This window comes from Myotis nattereri (genome assembly GCF_964212035.1).
Source record: "Myotis nattereri genome assembly, chromosome: 6".
Lineage (NCBI taxonomy): Eukaryota > Metazoa > Chordata > Mammalia > Chiroptera > Vespertilionidae > Myotis > Myotis nattereri.
This window is the reverse complement of record NC_138081.1, coordinates 94,658,027-94,674,938: the sequence shown is the minus strand read 5'-3', so window position 1 is coordinate 94,674,938 and position 16,912 is coordinate 94,658,027. Positions and strand designations below refer to the sequence as shown.

The 16,912-nt window shown below is 46.9% G+C and overlaps 1 long non-coding RNA gene across 4 annotated transcripts; it reads left to right on the top strand.

Annotated features, from left to right (window-relative positions):
• Positions 1 to 891: 891 nt before the first annotated feature.
• Positions 892 to 13,992, top strand: LOC308521072. 4 transcript variants are annotated; one of them, XR_013996130.1, is made up of 6 exons: positions 892 to 1,073; positions 10,698 to 10,753; positions 10,903 to 11,078; positions 12,920 to 12,981; positions 13,583 to 13,751; positions 13,850 to 13,992. It is a non-coding gene; the product is annotated as an uncharacterized lncRNA (long non-coding RNA). The 4 variants fall into 4 exon arrangements; XR_013996131.1 differs by having other exon boundaries at positions 12,712 to 12,981; XR_013996132.1 differs by lacking the exon at positions 10,698 to 10,753 and having other exon boundaries at positions 906 to 1,073.
• The last annotated feature ends 2,920 nt before the right edge of the window (positions 13,993 to 16,912 follow it).

The following is a 16,912-nucleotide window of genomic DNA, read 5'->3' as shown; positions in this document are numbered from 1 at the left end:
CTTGTGAGGAAACACGCAGGGGACCCTCGGCATCCTGGGGGGATTGGCCGCAGGCCGCTCGGATGGCGAAATCCGAGGGTGCTCAAGTCCCTTACAAAGAAAGCCTAGCAGTTGCAGTAACCTGGACGCTAAGTGATGCCTAGACGGCGCCTAAGAACCCCGGGCACCCTGTGCACACCTTACACCAGTTGGTCGGCTGTGCTGATGGGGAATAATGACAATGAGTAAAAAGCCCGCCCGTTCAGCGCAGACGCGGCCTAACTTCAAGTCAGCAACAACATCACGTGCCTTTCCCCAGCAGCGGTTCTCAACCTGTGGGTCGCGCCCCCTTTGGCGGTCCAACGACCCTTTCACAGGGGTCGCCTAAGACCATCCTGCATATCAGATATTTACATGACGATTCATCACAGTAGCAACATGACAGTTATGAAGTAGCGACGAAAATAATTTTATGGTTGGGCCACAACATGAGGAACTGTATTTAAAGGGCCAGAAGGTTGAGAACCACTGCCCCAAAGCGTTTTCAACCGGAGGGGGGCTGAATCCTCGGGTGGGGCGCCCCGATGCGGAGGGAGGGGGCCGGCCGTCTTCGGTCGGGGGTGAAGCCACTGCCAATGCTCAGAGCAGAGCTCGCGGTGGACCTGGCCGCGCAGCCGCTGGTCTGCACGCCCCTCGGAGCGGCACGGCCTGCCGAGCCCTGTCCCCTCGTCGCGGGCGGACAGCGACGGCAACCCAGCCGCTGCGCCGGGGCAGCGGGCGCCCTTCCGCGGAAGCGCCTAGCAGGAGCGCGGCAGAACAGGTGGTGAACTTAATTCTGAAACCAAGGATCACTGTGACGCCACAGAAAGCAAGTTGGCGATAGTCCACGTGACACGCGGCCCTTTCCGTTCCGGAGAAAGCCAGGCCCCACAGGAAGGAGCGGCTGCCGGCCTGGCCGCGCGGAGGGCGGGCTTCCCGCGCTCGCCCTGGAAGGGGAAGCTCCCAGGCGCTCCCAGGGGCCCCTCTCCTCGCCCTGCCGGGTTCCCTCCTCGGGAAGAAGGGCAGCTATGAGCTACTCCTGCTGAGGTGTCCCTGTGAGTGTGTGAGAGAGTGAGTGTGTGAGTGTGAGTGTGTGAGCGTGTCCGGCCCGTTGCTGGCGGCGGGCTGGGAAATTACCTAGTTCCTCAGAGGTCCTAGGTGGCAATGCAGTGCACAGTGTGGAGGCCCTGGGACCGGCCGGGGCGGAGGCGGGTGTTTGCGACAGGCCGGTTCCGAGTATCGCCCCGCCCTGCTCCGCCAAAGCCTCCGAAGGCCCCAGAACCGGTTCCACTCCTCCCGGCCTCTCCCGGGCGGACAGGGGCGCGGAGGTGCCCGCGCGCGGTCCCGCCTTCCCAGGCCCCGCCCCTCCCCTCGCGGCCCGGCCCGGCCCGCCCCTTCCCAGGCCCCGCCCCTTCCCTCGCGGCCCGGCCCGGCCCTTCCTAGGCCCCGCCCCCTCACTGCCCGCCCCTTCCCTTCCCAGGCCCCTCCCCCTCGCGGCCCGCCCCTTCCTCGGGGCGGGCTCCTTTCCAGAGGAAGCGTCTAGAACGCAGGCCCAGGTTCTGGCTACCCCAGGGTTTGTGATGTGTAAACAGCTTTGTTGTCCATCCAGTCGCATCTGTGAGTTTCATGCGTCCCAAGGTGAATTCTTTGGTAAAAAAAGAGTCGTTTTGTAGGAGCTTACTTACCCCCCAATGCATGTCTTTATTCATCTCTGGGTTCTGCAACCTCTTCCATCTCTCTTCATTGATCCTTTCTGACGATGCTTTCCGCCCTTGGGATCCCACAGTTCACACGCTGGAACTGCTGAGATGGATCGTGTGGTCAGAAGGTAGAATTCACCAGTTTTTTGAAACAAGAGCCTTTAACCCAAAGATTGTGGTGGATGGGTAGCAGAAAGGAAGAGAACCCCCGCAAGCTTTCCCGCCTTTGAGACAGTGTGGGTCCCTTCAAATTGCCGTGGATTCTTGCTGAGCAGAGGTCCTCACCCCAGGCGTCACCCCTTACTTCTCCTGGAGGAGACAGCTGTATTTCACCAGGGATGCAGTGATTTATGTGCACCATTTAAGCAGTGTTTGGGAGTTCTGAGGAATGCACAATGCATCATGACTTGACGGTACAATATACTTAGGGGAACATGTGGAATGCACCGAATGTTTTCTTTTCCTTCTTTTAAAGCTAGTTTAAATCTACTTCAGTGACGAAACTGTTTAACCATGTGCAAATGTGTAATTCTGCCTCCTGGCAGAGTCAGCCAGGATTGGGACGGCTGGCCATGCCAAGGCTGGAAGCCGGCTTAGTCACCAGGGGTTTTCTGAGCCATAGATTTACCCCTAAATTTGGAATACGCTGAAAGAATAAAGTGTGACGACTATTTCTTACAGAGTCAATGCCTTTCTTTATACCCCTTTTAAAAATATGTATGCTTTTAAGGAGAAAGGGGCATATGTTTTATTCCCCCCACCCCCGAGTAGATAGCTTGGGTATTAAACACAATTGAGTTTAATGATAAAATATTCTTGTTAAAAAGTATTGTCAGACTACAAAACTTTGCTCATCTGATGGGATGTGAAATGGTGTCTTGTTTTTAATTTGCATTTCCTGATTATTTATGAGGTTGAATTTATGTGACCATCCCCCCCCCCCGCCCCCCTGCTTAGGGAAACACCTGTTTTTCTCTTTTACCCATTTAAAAAATTGGTTTGTTTGTCTTGAAAGCTTTTCTTTTTAAGGTAGAAACTGGTAGGGCAGATTCTTACCTCTAGTTACTCAGTGGCTCTGGATTGCAAATAAATGGCCCATGGAGAATGAAGCTGAAAATAGAGGAATGCTTTCCTAAAAGTGGTTATCTGGAAATTTGGATTTCAAAGGTAGAAAGTAAGCATACAGCTTCATGCTGAATAGCAAAATATACCAATATTTATAAAATGTCCCAAGATAGGTAACAGAAATAGCAGCGTGCTACATTTAAGTGAGAGAGATGAGTTGAATTCTGTGGCCTGTTTCCCTCCTGTCCTATTTCCCGGTGCTGAAATTTCAGTTTAGAGGATGGTTGTAGGAATGCGCTCCAAGTGCTCCTTCTGCCTTTGTACCTGTGCTTTAGACAGTGAGTGGACGCCAGTCATTAGTCTTCAAGTCTCTCCATTTCACCAGCGCTAAGCCGGGAAATCAATAGCGGATCATTTAATAATGCTCCAAAGACTTGAAAAGAGCCTGTTAAGGGAGGTTTAAACCAAAATAAAGGAACTTCAGAGTGGGTGTTCTTGTATTTGTTATTTTCCTTTGACTTGAAGAGAACTATTTGTAGCCATGCGCCCCGTTGCTAGGATGGAAGTTGGCCTAGGCTGTCAATTCAGATGTTTCAGATAGGACAGAAGATAAGGTGTTTCAGCTTATTCCTGTGGCAGTATGGGAAAATTTGAGAGGAAAATAAAGTGTGATTAATCACTTTTCAGCACACCAATGTTAAGATGTGTACTTTAAAGTATAAATCACTTTGCAGTGATTTATAGCATTTTCTGGTTCTTATCTAAATTACTATGGAAAATAGAACTATTCTTAGAGATGGGGTAAAATGTACTATTTCCTACACTGTCTCTCATTATCTCCAAGTCTTGGATGCTATTTCTAAGATTGCAAATGTAAGATTTGGAAATAGAAGCTATTGCGTTTTATTGCTATTGAGTCCATCCAGATAATGTTTCCTTTAAAAAGGACTTTACATTGTACCTTGATTGGGATGGGTGTATAGGTTCATCAACAATAATAGAATTGTATATTTAAAATATGTGCATATTAGAATATGTAAATTATATCTCCATTTAAAAAAAGAATTGGGCTCTGGTCAGGTGGCTCATTTGGTTGGCTCATTTTGGTTCTTTACACCAAAAGTTTTTGGTTCCATTCCTGGTCAGGGCACATACCTAGCTTGTGGGTTTGATCCTGGTGGGGTTGTGTACCGGAGTCAACCAATCGATATTTCTCTCACACTGATGTTTTTCTCTCTCTCTCCCCTTCTCTCACTCTTCCTTCCTCTCTCTCCCTAAAATCAATAAAAAACATATCCTCAGGTGAGGGTTAAGAAAAGAGAGAGTAAATTGGGGGGAATGACATTTCCAAATCTCCCCTCTGGCTGGAGTGGTAGAGATCATATGAACTGGGAGTCCTCAAAGGATTCTTGGGGGCCAATGAAAGGTCTAGAGCAGCCGTGGGCAAACTACGGCCGCAGGCCGAATCCGGCCCATTTGAAATGAATAAAACTAAAAAAAAAAGACCGTACCCTTTTATGTAATGATGTTTACTTTGAATTTATATTAGTTCACACAAACACTCCATCCATGCTTTTGTTCTGGCCCTCCGGCCCTCCGGTCCAGTTTAAGAACCCATTGTGGCCCTCGAGTCAAACAGTTTGCCCACCCCTGGTCTAGAGTCAATGAAAGGTCTTCGGGACTGGCCCAGGATGTCATGTCTGGTGGTCTTGGTATCTAGGTGGAAATCTTAGTCATAACTTGAGAAAAGACAAAAGAGCCGGTATTATATTTTTAGTTGCCATGAACTTAACAATAAAAAACATGAGCAAATTTTCCTACTGATATTGTTCCCATGGCCAGCTTGAGTTGGAAGAGATGTAATTATATCCCACTGTCCTTTACTACTGCGAGGGCATTTGCATGCTTCCAAAATCTGAAGACTTGGATTTTACTGTAGTTATGGAAAACTCAGGTGTTACATTCTTAAATATCTTCTCTTCCTCAATTTTCTATTCCTTGTTCTGTCTGGAATTTCTACTTGATGTATATTTTGAAATTTCTTGATATATTTTCCAAAGCACTTAATTACAATTTCATAGTTTCTCTGTCCTGCATTCTGATAAATTTCTTCCAATCTATCTTCTGGTTTATATGTTCTTTCTTCACTTTTGTCTTATGTATTCATTACCCTGTTCATTGCATTTTTAATTTCAGTGACTATGTTTTCCGTTTATAGAGACTCAGTTTGATTCTTCTTCAAATTTGCTTATTGTTTTGTTTTTATGTATTTCTTATTATGATGTCTATGATTGTGCTTATATCTTTAGTCGCGTCCTCTTTTTATGCAGTTCTCTGAATGCTGATTCTTCCTTCTGCTATATCTGTGGACTCACCTCACCGTAGTTTATTCCTTCATGGACCTTGTAATTTTTTACTGTGAACGTATCTTTAATTTTTTCCCTTCCTAAGAGATGTAAAAGTGTTCCCAAGGAGTGAGTGTTTGTTTTTACTACTAGAACTAGAGTCTGAGCTTAACTTTTTATTTAATTAAATATCTCAACTTAGGATTTTTAAGTCAAGCAGGCAGCATAAATTCAGACCCCATATACACATGTACCTCAGGCTTGGAGTTCCCATTTCTCAAAAGTGTTTTTCTTCCGTCCAAGTTCCCGGACACATCACGTATTACCTAGGGATGCAACCAAACCTTACTGTAGTGGTTTGTTTCTCTAACATAACGAACATGTTGGATGCAGGCAGAGCAGGGAAGAAATACTGTCATCTGTGTCCTTTTCCTCATGTATCTCCCTGCCCCTCCATCACTCAGCAGTGGCTTTCATCCTTCTGTCTGTTTCATGTGGCAGTTTGGCTAGTCTGTTTCCAGCCTCACAGCCACTGTCCAGGTAGGAGAGAGAGAGGGAAGCAAGCAACAAGGAGGAGAGATGGCCCCCTGAACAGAAAAGCCAAACGTACCCAGAAATCCCTAGCCCACTTCCGCTTAAGTCTTGTTGGCTAAAACTGCAGCACAGGCAGGGTTACCCCGGCTGCAAGGGAGATGAGCCATGCAGCTTGTTCTTAACACCTTGCCTTTGATGTTTCTCTTTATCTGTGCCACTTGGAGATTTCCCTCCCCCTTCTCTCCAACTTGGCTGCTAAAACAAATTTGAATGGTTTTAAATAATCCAGAATTTCTGTGCATTTGCTTAGGCTGTTGCGTTGCCTAAAGAGTCATTCATTTGCCCCAAAGCTATATGGTTCGTTTGTTCATTCACTGAACAGATACTGAGAACCTACAGTTGTGAACAGAGTAGACTTTGGTGGGGCTACTGAAACTGCCCCATTTCCCCTTCTGCGTGCATCTGGAAGTTCAGAATTTGCACAGGCTCTGTTTTCTTTCTCCAGCCCCACATATCCACGGCGGGGAGTCCTCCCCCGAGAAATACCGTGGAGCCTTGACTTATGAGTTTAATTCGTTCCGTGACGGAGCTCGTAACTCAAATTACTCATATGTCAAATCTTAAAGTGAACGAGTGAGACACGTGATGCTGGGCTGATATGGCGTTCATTGTGACGTTCGCTGCGCCAACTAGCAGTGGGGTATCTGAAGCTGGCTCGTAACCCAAATTTTAGCTCGCAACTCAAAGCAAAAAATCGGCCGAGAGACCGCTCGTATCTCGAAAAACTCATTAGTTGGGACACTTGTAAGTCAAGGCCCCACTGTATTGCACTTGTTTAGAAAGCAATTCTGAGACCTGTAGCTGGGCACATCATGTTCAAAATATGTAGAAGAGGGCGGGGCCAGACTGGCTCAGCTATTCCTTAGCCTTTAAGGAATTACCCTGATTATTAGCTCCACTGTCCCCTTAAGTTCTCCGTACCTGCTGAGCTTCAAGTCTCCCTGGGAAGAGTGGCTCCCATCTGCATGGCCGCCCTCACCAGTGTTTCGGTTTGTGATTTCCTTTGGCTTATCCATCAATAGGAGTCCACCTGCTTTCTTCTCTTTCATAAATTTGTCAAAGTTTCTAATCAGTGTTGGCATCCTTCTTTAAGCACTATATGGAAGCGTTAGTTTTTGTGTACCATGATTTCAATGGGGTTTGGGGAAGTAGGCCAAGTAAATGTTTATACGCATTTGCAACCTTGAACCAGAAGCTCCAGATACATGGTCATGCATCCTATTTGCTTAGCACTGTCCTTGGCACTACATACTCGACAAGAAAATACAGTATGACATCTAATCCTTAGTACCAGGGCGTGTCGCAGGCAGCCTGCACCAGCTCTAAAGAGCTGATCATTAAAATTGTAACCATTCTGTGAGTTAGTTGACTTTGCTTTGGTATCTTGAAATTGACCCTGGTAGGAGTATATACCACTGAAATCAACAAACATTATGAATCAGCCCCACTCCACCTTGAGAGCTGGTTGCTAAACACACATCAGCACAGCACTAGTCTTTACTCTTGGCCAAGCTCCAATGAGACATATACTGAAGAAAAAGTAGAAGTCCAAGTAAAGTAGTCATCAAGTGCAAAACAGAGTGGCACAGACACGCCAACGGCTAAGGAATTCAGCCAGGAAATCAATGTTGACCGCAGTCTTAAGGAAGCTGGGCAAGGTAGCAGCAGTGCAAACAGAGCATTACTGTTCCTGGCAAATGAAAAGCCAGAGTTCGAATTCTAACTCTTTTACATACTTTTGTGTGACCTGGGAGAACCACTGAATCCTTCTAGTAAGCACAATGACAGTCAACATTGACCTCATCCTTGTTATGGGTAGGCACTGTGCTAGGTGCTGTCCATAGATGAACTTAATCCTTAGTTTCATTAGCTGCAAAATGTCGCCCACCTCAAAGGGCTATCCTGAGATGGTAATTCATTTAAAGAGCCTGGTAAACACTCCATTAAGTTATTATTTTTTTTTTTACGGGCAAATTTCTTATCAAAGACTAGAAGCCCAGTGCACAAAAATCATGCACTGTGGGTGGGGGGGAGTCCCTTAGCCTGGCCTGCGCCCTCTCCCAGTCCAGGAGCCCTCAGAGGATGTCTGACTGCCGTGAGCCTGGCTTCTGGCTCTCTCCCTGTGGCTGAGTGGCACTCCCCCTGTAGGAGCACACTGACCACCAGAGGGCAGCTCCTGCATTGAGCGTCTGCCCCCTGGTGGTCAGTGCGCATCACAGTGATGGTTGTTCCACCGTTCGGTCAGTTTGCATATTAGCCTTTTATTATATAGGACTAGAGGCCTGGTGCACAAAAATTTGTGCACTCGGGGGGGGGAAAGGGGGTCCCTCAGCCTGGCCTGTGCCCTCTCGCAGTCTGGGACCCCTCGGGAGATAACGCCCTGCTGGCTTAGGCCTGCTCCCGGGTGGCAGAGGGCAGGCCCAATCCCTAGGTGCAGCCCCTGGTCGGGCTCAGAGCAGGGCCCATTGGGGAGTTGGGGCACTGCCCCCTGTCATGCACAGAGCAGGGCGGATTGGGAGGTTGCGATGCCACCCTCAGTCACGCTCAGGGTAGGGCCGATTGGGGGGTTGGGGCACCGCCCCCTGTCACACTCAAAGCAGGGTCAGTGGGGAGGTTGCGGCGCCATCCCCTGTCACACACAGAGCAGGGCCAATCAGGGGGTTGGGGCACTGCCCCCTGTCACTCACAGAGCAGGGCCCATCAGGGGGGTTGGGGCTCCGTACCCTGTCACTCACAGAGCAGGGCGGATCAGGGGGTTGGGGCGCCGCCACTGTCACACTCAGGGCAGGGCTGATGGGGAGGTTATGGCTCTGCCCCATCACACACAGAGCAGGGCCTGTGGGGTTGGGGGGTTGGGGCGCCGCCCTCTATCACCCACAGAGCAGGGCCGATCAAGGGGTTGGGGCGCCGCCACTCTCACACTCAGGGCAGGGCCGATGGGGAGGTTATGGCTCTACCCTGTCACCCACAGAGCAGGGCCCGTGGGGGTGGGTGGGGGTGCCGCACGCTGTCACACACAGAGCCGCAGGGCGATCAGGTGGTTGGGGAGCTCCCCCGTATCAGGCACAGAGCAGGGCTGATCAGGAGGTTGGGGCACCTTCCCCTGTCATGAACAGAGCAGGGTAGATAGGGAGGTTGTGGCCCCGCCCCCTGTCACACACAGAGCCGCAGGGCGATCAGGGCGTTTGGGCGCTGCCCCCTGTCACGCTGATCCCGGTGCCGGGAGGCCTCTCAGTCCGCTGATCCCGGTGCTGGGAGGCATATTACCCTTTTACTATATAGGATAGAGGCCTGGTGCATGGGTGGGGCTGGCTAGTTTGCCCTGAAGGGTGTCCTGGATCAGGGTGGGGGTCCCCACTGGGGTGCCTGTCCAGCCTGGGTGAAGGGATGATGGCTGTTTGCAGCTGGTCACACACCCTTCAGGGTGGGGGTCCCCACTGGAGTGCCTGGCCAGTCTGGGTGAGGGGCTGAGGGCTGTTTTCAGGCTGGCGGGTGACTGAAGCTCCCAACTGCTCCTTTTTTTCTTTTTCTTTTTCTTTTTATTCTGGGCCAGCTTTAGCTCTGGCTCCAGCTCTGAGGCCTCTGCTGCTGAAAGCAGGTATCTGGTTTGTTTGGGTTCTATAATCGAAACAATGTATAACTCCAGCTCTGAGATCCCAGGCTCGCTGAAAGCAGGTTTCTGGGGTTTTGTTTAGCTTCTATATTTGTTACAATGTTTCTTAAACTGCAAGCTCAGAGGCCAGCAAGGCAGGCGGGGAACGTTGGAGTCCTCTGTCACTGAAGCAAGCAAGCCTCATGTTAGTTTCAAGCTGCCTGGCTGCCAGCCGCCATCTTGGCTGGCAGTTAATTTGCATATCGCCCTGATTAGCCAATGGGAAGGGTAGCGGTCGTACGCTAATTACCATGTTTCTCTTTTATTAGATAGGATAAGCAACTTCGATGTGCAGATTTTTCCTCCTGGGCCTTGAAAGATGGGTGATATGCAGTCATGTGAAGGGACTTGTGGAGGCCATTTCCGAGTGGGTATCAAAGCATAGGGGGAAGGCAAATAGAAGTGTGGGTGCTGGTTCTGATGCTAACCTGAGGGAAGTGGAAGTTGTACTTTGGGGAGTAGTTACAACAACTGAATGAGTCGAATGGGAACAGACTGTGGCAAGTCCTGTGTTCTAAGTAGGGAATTTAATATTTCATGCGATGGGAACTGGGGGAGGGGGGGCATTGTAAGTTTTCTAATGGGCAGAGAAACAATTAAAACAGGATTTTAGGAATAGGATTCTGGCAGGAAAAATGAGTTGGGAGTCGGGGGCAGAGACCAGAAGTGGGTGAGAAAGAAATGATCAAGCCTGAGAGATAGGTCAAAACAGAGGTTTATACGACAAAGAATTCTGTAAAAAGACAAAACGAATCAGATTATTTTATAAATGAATAAGCTAGAAATATGTAGTCACAATATTTGTAAGAGCAATCTGAATCAGAAATTAGGAGACATAAGCAAGGATTCTTTCTTCATTCCCCAACCCCCTAAAAAAACTAATTTAAAACTATATATATATATATATATATATATATATATATATATATATATATAATTCAGTGGAAAGTTTTATTTTTTCTTCCATTGCATGTGGTTTTGGGTACATTCTTTTAGTTAAATTAACTTAATGTGGATAAACTTTTTGAGTTTGTTTGGTTTTATAACAAAATTGTGGCATCTGTAGTTAATCCTGTTTTCCTAAGTGCCCATAAAATGATGTTAAATAATGGTTTTATCATGGTTGGGAGCTATAATTTTTTTCTTAACCTCTACAGAGGGTGGAGAAAGGGGGGCAGGACATGCTACTGTGTAGACACGGGGGATGTTAGTGAGCTGAGCAAGCTCTGTCGGCGGGACGTGAATGTAAGGTTGAGCGGTGCTGTTGCCATGCGTGGGGCGCTGGGACCTTGCCCCATTCTTGTCCTTGTGTTTGGCCCGCAGGGACACCAGAGGCTGTGTGTGGCACCCGTGAGCTGGGATTCTTCCTCATCATTTTGGTAACAACCAGCTTTGTCAAAGGTCTCCCGTGACCTTCATGTGGCTAAACACAATGGAGATTTTGGGGTCCTCATCGTGTTCAGTTCTGAGCAGCCTTGACACTTTTGTTTTGTTTTAGCTTAAACAACCGAAATTTATTTTCTTACAGTTCTGGAGGCCGGAAGTCTGTGATCGAAGTGTCATCAGGCTGATTTCCTCTGAGGCCTCTCTTTGGCCCGCAGACGCTGCCCTCTCGCTGTGTCCTCGCGTGGTCGCTTCCCTGTGCGTGTGCTCATAAAAGATCGACCTGGAGTGAACCAACAACCATAGCTCGTATCTTCATAGGTAAACACGCTTGCTGAGTGCATTTGGTTCTGTTTTTCATTTAGTTCCCCCTCTCTCCCCATTCTCTTTGAGTTGGTGAGAAAGTCAGTCTCCTCAGAGCGGAAGGGAGGTGAGAAGCGTTTGGTTTAGGTGGGTGATTTTGCATTCTGCACTTGGATGAATTGTGGAAGTCGGGGATTCTCCCAGTGACCTCTCCAGGTTGACCATGAAGCTCAGTGACGTTGAGAATGTGCTGTAGCAATTGTGCCAGTTAAAATGATCAACTGGTCAAAACATAACTGGTGAAAACAGAGTGAATTCACATAACAAGGTTTGGCCTAAGAAAAAGAATATTTGTTGCTTTTACTTAGACGTATCAAAGACAGCTGTCTAAGCAATATATTTTGATGCATTGCTAACTTTCTTTATAACTTTGTCTGTAAGCTTGGCTAACCAGTCATTGACCAGAACACTTACTGAGTGCCTATATTGTGCCAGACAATTTTTACCGTGTTTCTCGGTCTTCTCATTTTATAACTTATCCTTTCCTCATTCTCTTCCTCCTCTGCCTCATCCTTTTTTTTCTTTCCCCCAGACCCGTGGTCGGCAAACTTCGGCTTGGGAGCCACATGCGGCTCTTTGGCCCCTTGAGTGTGGCTCTTCCTAAGCCTTAGGAGTACCCTAATTAAGTTGATAACAATATACCTACCTATATAGTTTAAGTTTTAAAAATTCGGCTCTCAAAAGAAATTTCAGTCGTTGTACTGTTGATATTTGGCTCTGTTGACTAATGAGTTTGCCAACCACTGCCCCAGACTCTTAACTTTCCTACTCATACTTGTCTTGAATTTTTTATTCAGTTTTCTTTATCATATGCATATGAGATTTCCTTATAAAATCTATTTCCCTCTCTTCTTGGAAAGAATTATCCTTCAACTGGAAAAGTGAAAAATAGCCACCAATTTTAAACATAAAAATAATTATGCAAATATATAATATTCTGTTCTTCAGTTGTTAGGAAATAATGAACTTAAACTTGGTCATTAGTGCACATCCTTACTTTTTAGGGAATTTCTATCAGTTTTGAGACCGATACTTGCATTCCTCACTCAGTGGGCTAACAGAGCCAGACTGGCCTCGCTAAGAGTGAAATAATCTTAGCAACTACAAAAACCTGCAAGAAAGCAGAAAGCCTTCAGCCTCTGTGTTTACATTGGTACTGATTTGAATGGCATGCTGTTAACTCAGCATAAAGCTATGCTTTTTAAAACAATTCAAGTTCAAGGGCATCCCGTTTATAACCAATCATGTTCCAGGCCTATAAAGTGTTTGCAATAACAATCCGAACTGACATGTAAGTTAAAGCTCACCCTGGGCAGCTTAAATTTTCACGATTAGCCTGGGACTTGCTCATCTCCTAGCATCTCATGATCAACTGCAATTCACACCTCACAATTCTAGGAATCGATGTCCATGATACACCGTTATATTATTATTAAATCCAGTTGCTTTGCAATTAACCCAATACGACACCTATACAAATGATTCAAATAAAGAGCCTCGTGTTTCACGGGAGACAATCAATAGAGTGAAATCACAGCTACCGACAGTGCCGGCGGTTTGGCTTGTTACTGTAGGGCCGCGTTTTTCTCAGGTGTTTTCTCGGGCCGAGGCTGCTCTTCCCGCACTGAATCGCAGCTGCTGTACCTCTCGGTATTGGCCACGCCCACGCCTCACCAAAGCATAACATTCAGACACGTTCGGCCATTGCTAACCATCTTCGCTGAGTCATGGAACCTTACAATCAATATGGGATGTACTAAGTCGTCAATTTTCCTTCTTTGCTCCCAACATGGAATTAGGGCTTCTTTGCCCAAGAAAAGCTCCTTAATGGTGAAAAGAAAAGAGCTGCATTGTTGATAAAGTAAGTTCTTAGAAAAACCCCGATCCTTGCTCTTCTCCTTGCACAAATGTTTTATAACTAGATGTCTGAAAACAAAACCAAATCATAATAGCATCTTTCCCAGTTATTATTGCCATTCTGTAGCTTTATTTTCTCTTTTAATTAAGTAAAAGAACTCCACCACCTTTCACAAAAATATTACAACCCCCTATTATGCTGAGTAAAATAAATCAGTCAGAGAAAGACAGTTATCATACGACTTCACTTATATATGGATTCTAAACAACAACATAACCGAACAAACAAATTTGAAACAGACTCAGAGAACAGACTGGTTGTTGCCAGAGGAGAGAGGGCTTAGGGAATTGGGTGAAAAAGGTGAAGGGATTAAGAAGTACAGATTGGTAGCATAGGGGATATAGGCAATAATATTGTAATAACTATGTGTGGTGCCAGGTGGCTACTGGAAATATCGGGGGAACACTTTGTAAAGTATAGGATTGTCTAACCACTAAGCTGTACACCTGAAACTATACACAATAACATTGACTGTAAACTGTAATTGAAAAATAAAACTAAAAAAATATGACAACCCTCTTATTATGTCACCCTCTTTTGGCAGATGCTGCCAGCGTTTGTCTGCCAGACAACTTGGTGTAGAGAATCACCATGTTGAGAGCAGGGACGGTGTACCGCCTTCAGACGTCTGACAGCTGTGCACAGACGTCCAGTAGGTGTTTGTTGACAGCCCATCTGAATACTGCCTTTTTAAGGCCTCATAACTCCTTAGTGTAAGTAGACTGACCTTGACCTATGGAGCATTCAGGACAGGCACTGACCACAAATGTGTCTTGACCATGTCTCTCTTTATATACTTGTTCCCTAACAGAGCCCAGTCAGGTCCGGGTATGTTTCCATGAGGACATTCTCATCTCCTGAAATAGAGAGAGTGGAACAGGAAGTATGGAAAACGTCTCTCTTTTTAAAGATGGAATGGATGATTGAAAACAATGACCTTATTCAATAATCTAAGCAGAGTCTGTTGTCCATGAATCATACTGCATACAGAAAGGTGAGGAAAGTGTCCAGTGTGCCATTCCTCCCTGGCCAGGGAGGAGAGCATGGGGGTGAAGCGTGGTTTTCGTGCTGCCTGGCCTGGGGAAGCTAACTTGGGAAGCCACAGGTGAGAACAGTGGGAAGTGCGTCCTCAATAGGAACGCAGCGGCCCTGAGCTCTGAGAGGCCCCAGACGCCCCTCCGCTGCTTACACGGGGGCAGAGGTCTGCAGAAAAGCTCTTGCATGTCCCCCGAGAAGTTACCCATGGATTGGGGAAAAGACAGGCGACTTCGTGGAGGGGGCGGGGAGGTAACCAGCTGCCTGAAAAGAGGAACACAATTGCATGCACTCGCTCCTGTGAAAGAAATTCATTTAAGAGCAATTGGATTAGAGATGGAGATTTACATGGATGGATTTAAGGAAGAGGATCGGGTAAGACAGTAAGGATGTACCTCACTCATTTGCTACAAAACTATAAAAAGCATTGGGGACTTACAGTGCTAAGTGGAAAATGGGCCACTAAATTGTAATTAAACTATGATTGCAATTATGTAAAGTAGGTTTGCTATGGACAAAGGCTGACCGGGGATACAGAGAATTAACACAGTTATTGTGTTAATGGAGTGATGTTATTTCTTTCCTATTGTTTGAATTGTGTGGGTGTGAATGCGAGGGCAAGGATGGGGAGAGGCTATATATAGAGTCCAACAGAAAGAGTTACACCAGGAATTAGAAAGCCCGTGGTTAAGTTTCACAAGGCATGCCAGCCGTGAACTTAACCTCCCGGAGCGTCAGTGTCCTTATATAGAGAGTGGGAGTCAGCACCGGCCCTGCACCATGGGATAGTGAAAACACTTGGTAAATCGAAAGTATTGTAAGAGACTGTGAGAAGTCAAGACCAGAGTTCTGTGTAGAACAGAGACTTAAAAATCCAGAACTCAAAAGTCACCTGAATCTCTTCCCAGCAGTCACTGTGGGAGCTGGACAGCATGTGCCATCTCATTGAATTGCACAATGTAGAATTTACACTCACTTACTGGGCAGCTACTACGGGCTTTACCAACCAGGTTTCCCAACACCATTTGTAGAATAATCCATTTATCGAAATGATTGGAAATGCTTCCTTTATCAAATACCTATGCTGATTTCTAAGCTCTATTGTTTCACTGCTCACTGTTCTGGTTTTGTTTTGTTTTGTTTGTTTTTTTGTTACTCCTCACCCAAGGATATTTTTCCCATTGCTTTTCAGAGACTGGAAAGGAGGGCGGGGATTGGGGGGGGGCGGGGAGAGAACATCAGTGTGAGAGAGACACATTGACTGCTTGCCTCTTGAATGCACCCTGACCAGGGGTGGGGGGCAAACTCACAACCCAGGTACGTACCCTTGACAGGGAATCGAAGCCACCACCCTCTGGTGCCTGGGCCTATGCTCTGACCACTGAGAACCACTGGCCAGGGCTCACTGCTCTGTTTTGATTTTTGTAGCTTTATAATATTTTCAATCTGGTAGGACGTTTTGTAGTTTTTTTGTTTTTGTTTTTAATAGGATCCAGGGTAGAATGGGAGCTATAAAGAAGGATCACCCAGCTTGGGCGCACGCGAGTAACCAGCCCAGGATGCTCGGTCTTAGAAGGCACTCTGGAATCAGAGAATGTTTAGTTCAGACCTCTCTTTACTACTTACCATTGGGGTGACCCAACAAACAAGCCTCAATCTCTCTCTTTCCTCATCTGTAATGGAGGATAATAACACCCACCTGAAGTTGTGTGGATTAAATTACTAATGAACGTGGTTCCCAGCAGGGAGCCTGGCACACAGCGGTCGCCATCCTGCCCTCGCTGGGTGTGCACCCCCAGCTGTGAGGACGCGGCTTCCCTTGGATTTCTTGCATCTATCTGCAAAGGGAAGAAGAGCGAAGAATTGTCACCATTTCCACGTAGCATTCTGAAGGCTCGTCCACTGTGCAGATACATGATAACTGTATAGTAAGGAAGTGGCATTTAAATTCTACATATGTATTTGCTGCTCCCGGAATATGGCAAAGGAGGTGACGCCACATGCCATATAATTCATAAAATGCGCCGTCATTATGCAGCCCAGAGCGTGGGCTGTCAAACCCCGAGGGATGCCAGGTGGGGTGTCCCTGTCAGGCCTCGAGGGGAGCGGGGAAGAGGGGGAAGTTGCCCAGGGCGATGAGAACAGGGGAGGGAAGAGGTGGAAAATAGCGGGGCCTCGCTTCTCTCTTCTGCTCAGCAAGTTTGAATTTTAAGTGATTTGGGGCAGAGATCACATCTATCACCTCCCCGTTAGTAGTCATTTCTAAAAGATTATTGCGTAATATTGACACTGTTTGATGACCAGAGTGAGGAAATGTCACACAGGACCTCAGAGTCACCCTCCGTCACCGAGAGTGGCCAGGATGACTCTCCCGGGAAGGCTGTCTTCTTGTCCCGGGATGTGATGGATGGAGTCTGATCATAATTAATTTTAATAGAGACCTGACATGATGTGATAGAATCTTGGCCATTCAAATGAAGTAGAGCCAGCCAGCCCGCTTGGACAAACACAATCAGTTCTCCCTCACCATTGGCTTTAGAACAAGTCCAATCCAATTAAACAGTATTTATTGATTGAGTGATTTTGTGCCCAGCACTATAAAGGGTGTACAAAAGAAGGACCCTGTCTAACATCCACTGTCTGAGCTGGACAGACAGGAAATATAATCTATAATAATAAAAGCATAATATGCAAATCGACCGAACCTCTGAACAGCAGAACGACCATCCAGACAACCTTCCAGATGACCACGCTATGACATGCACTGGCGCCAGGCCAGCCAAGGTGGGTGCGATGCTATTGGTCATCTGGCCCGCCATTGCCCCTTGATTGCCCCACA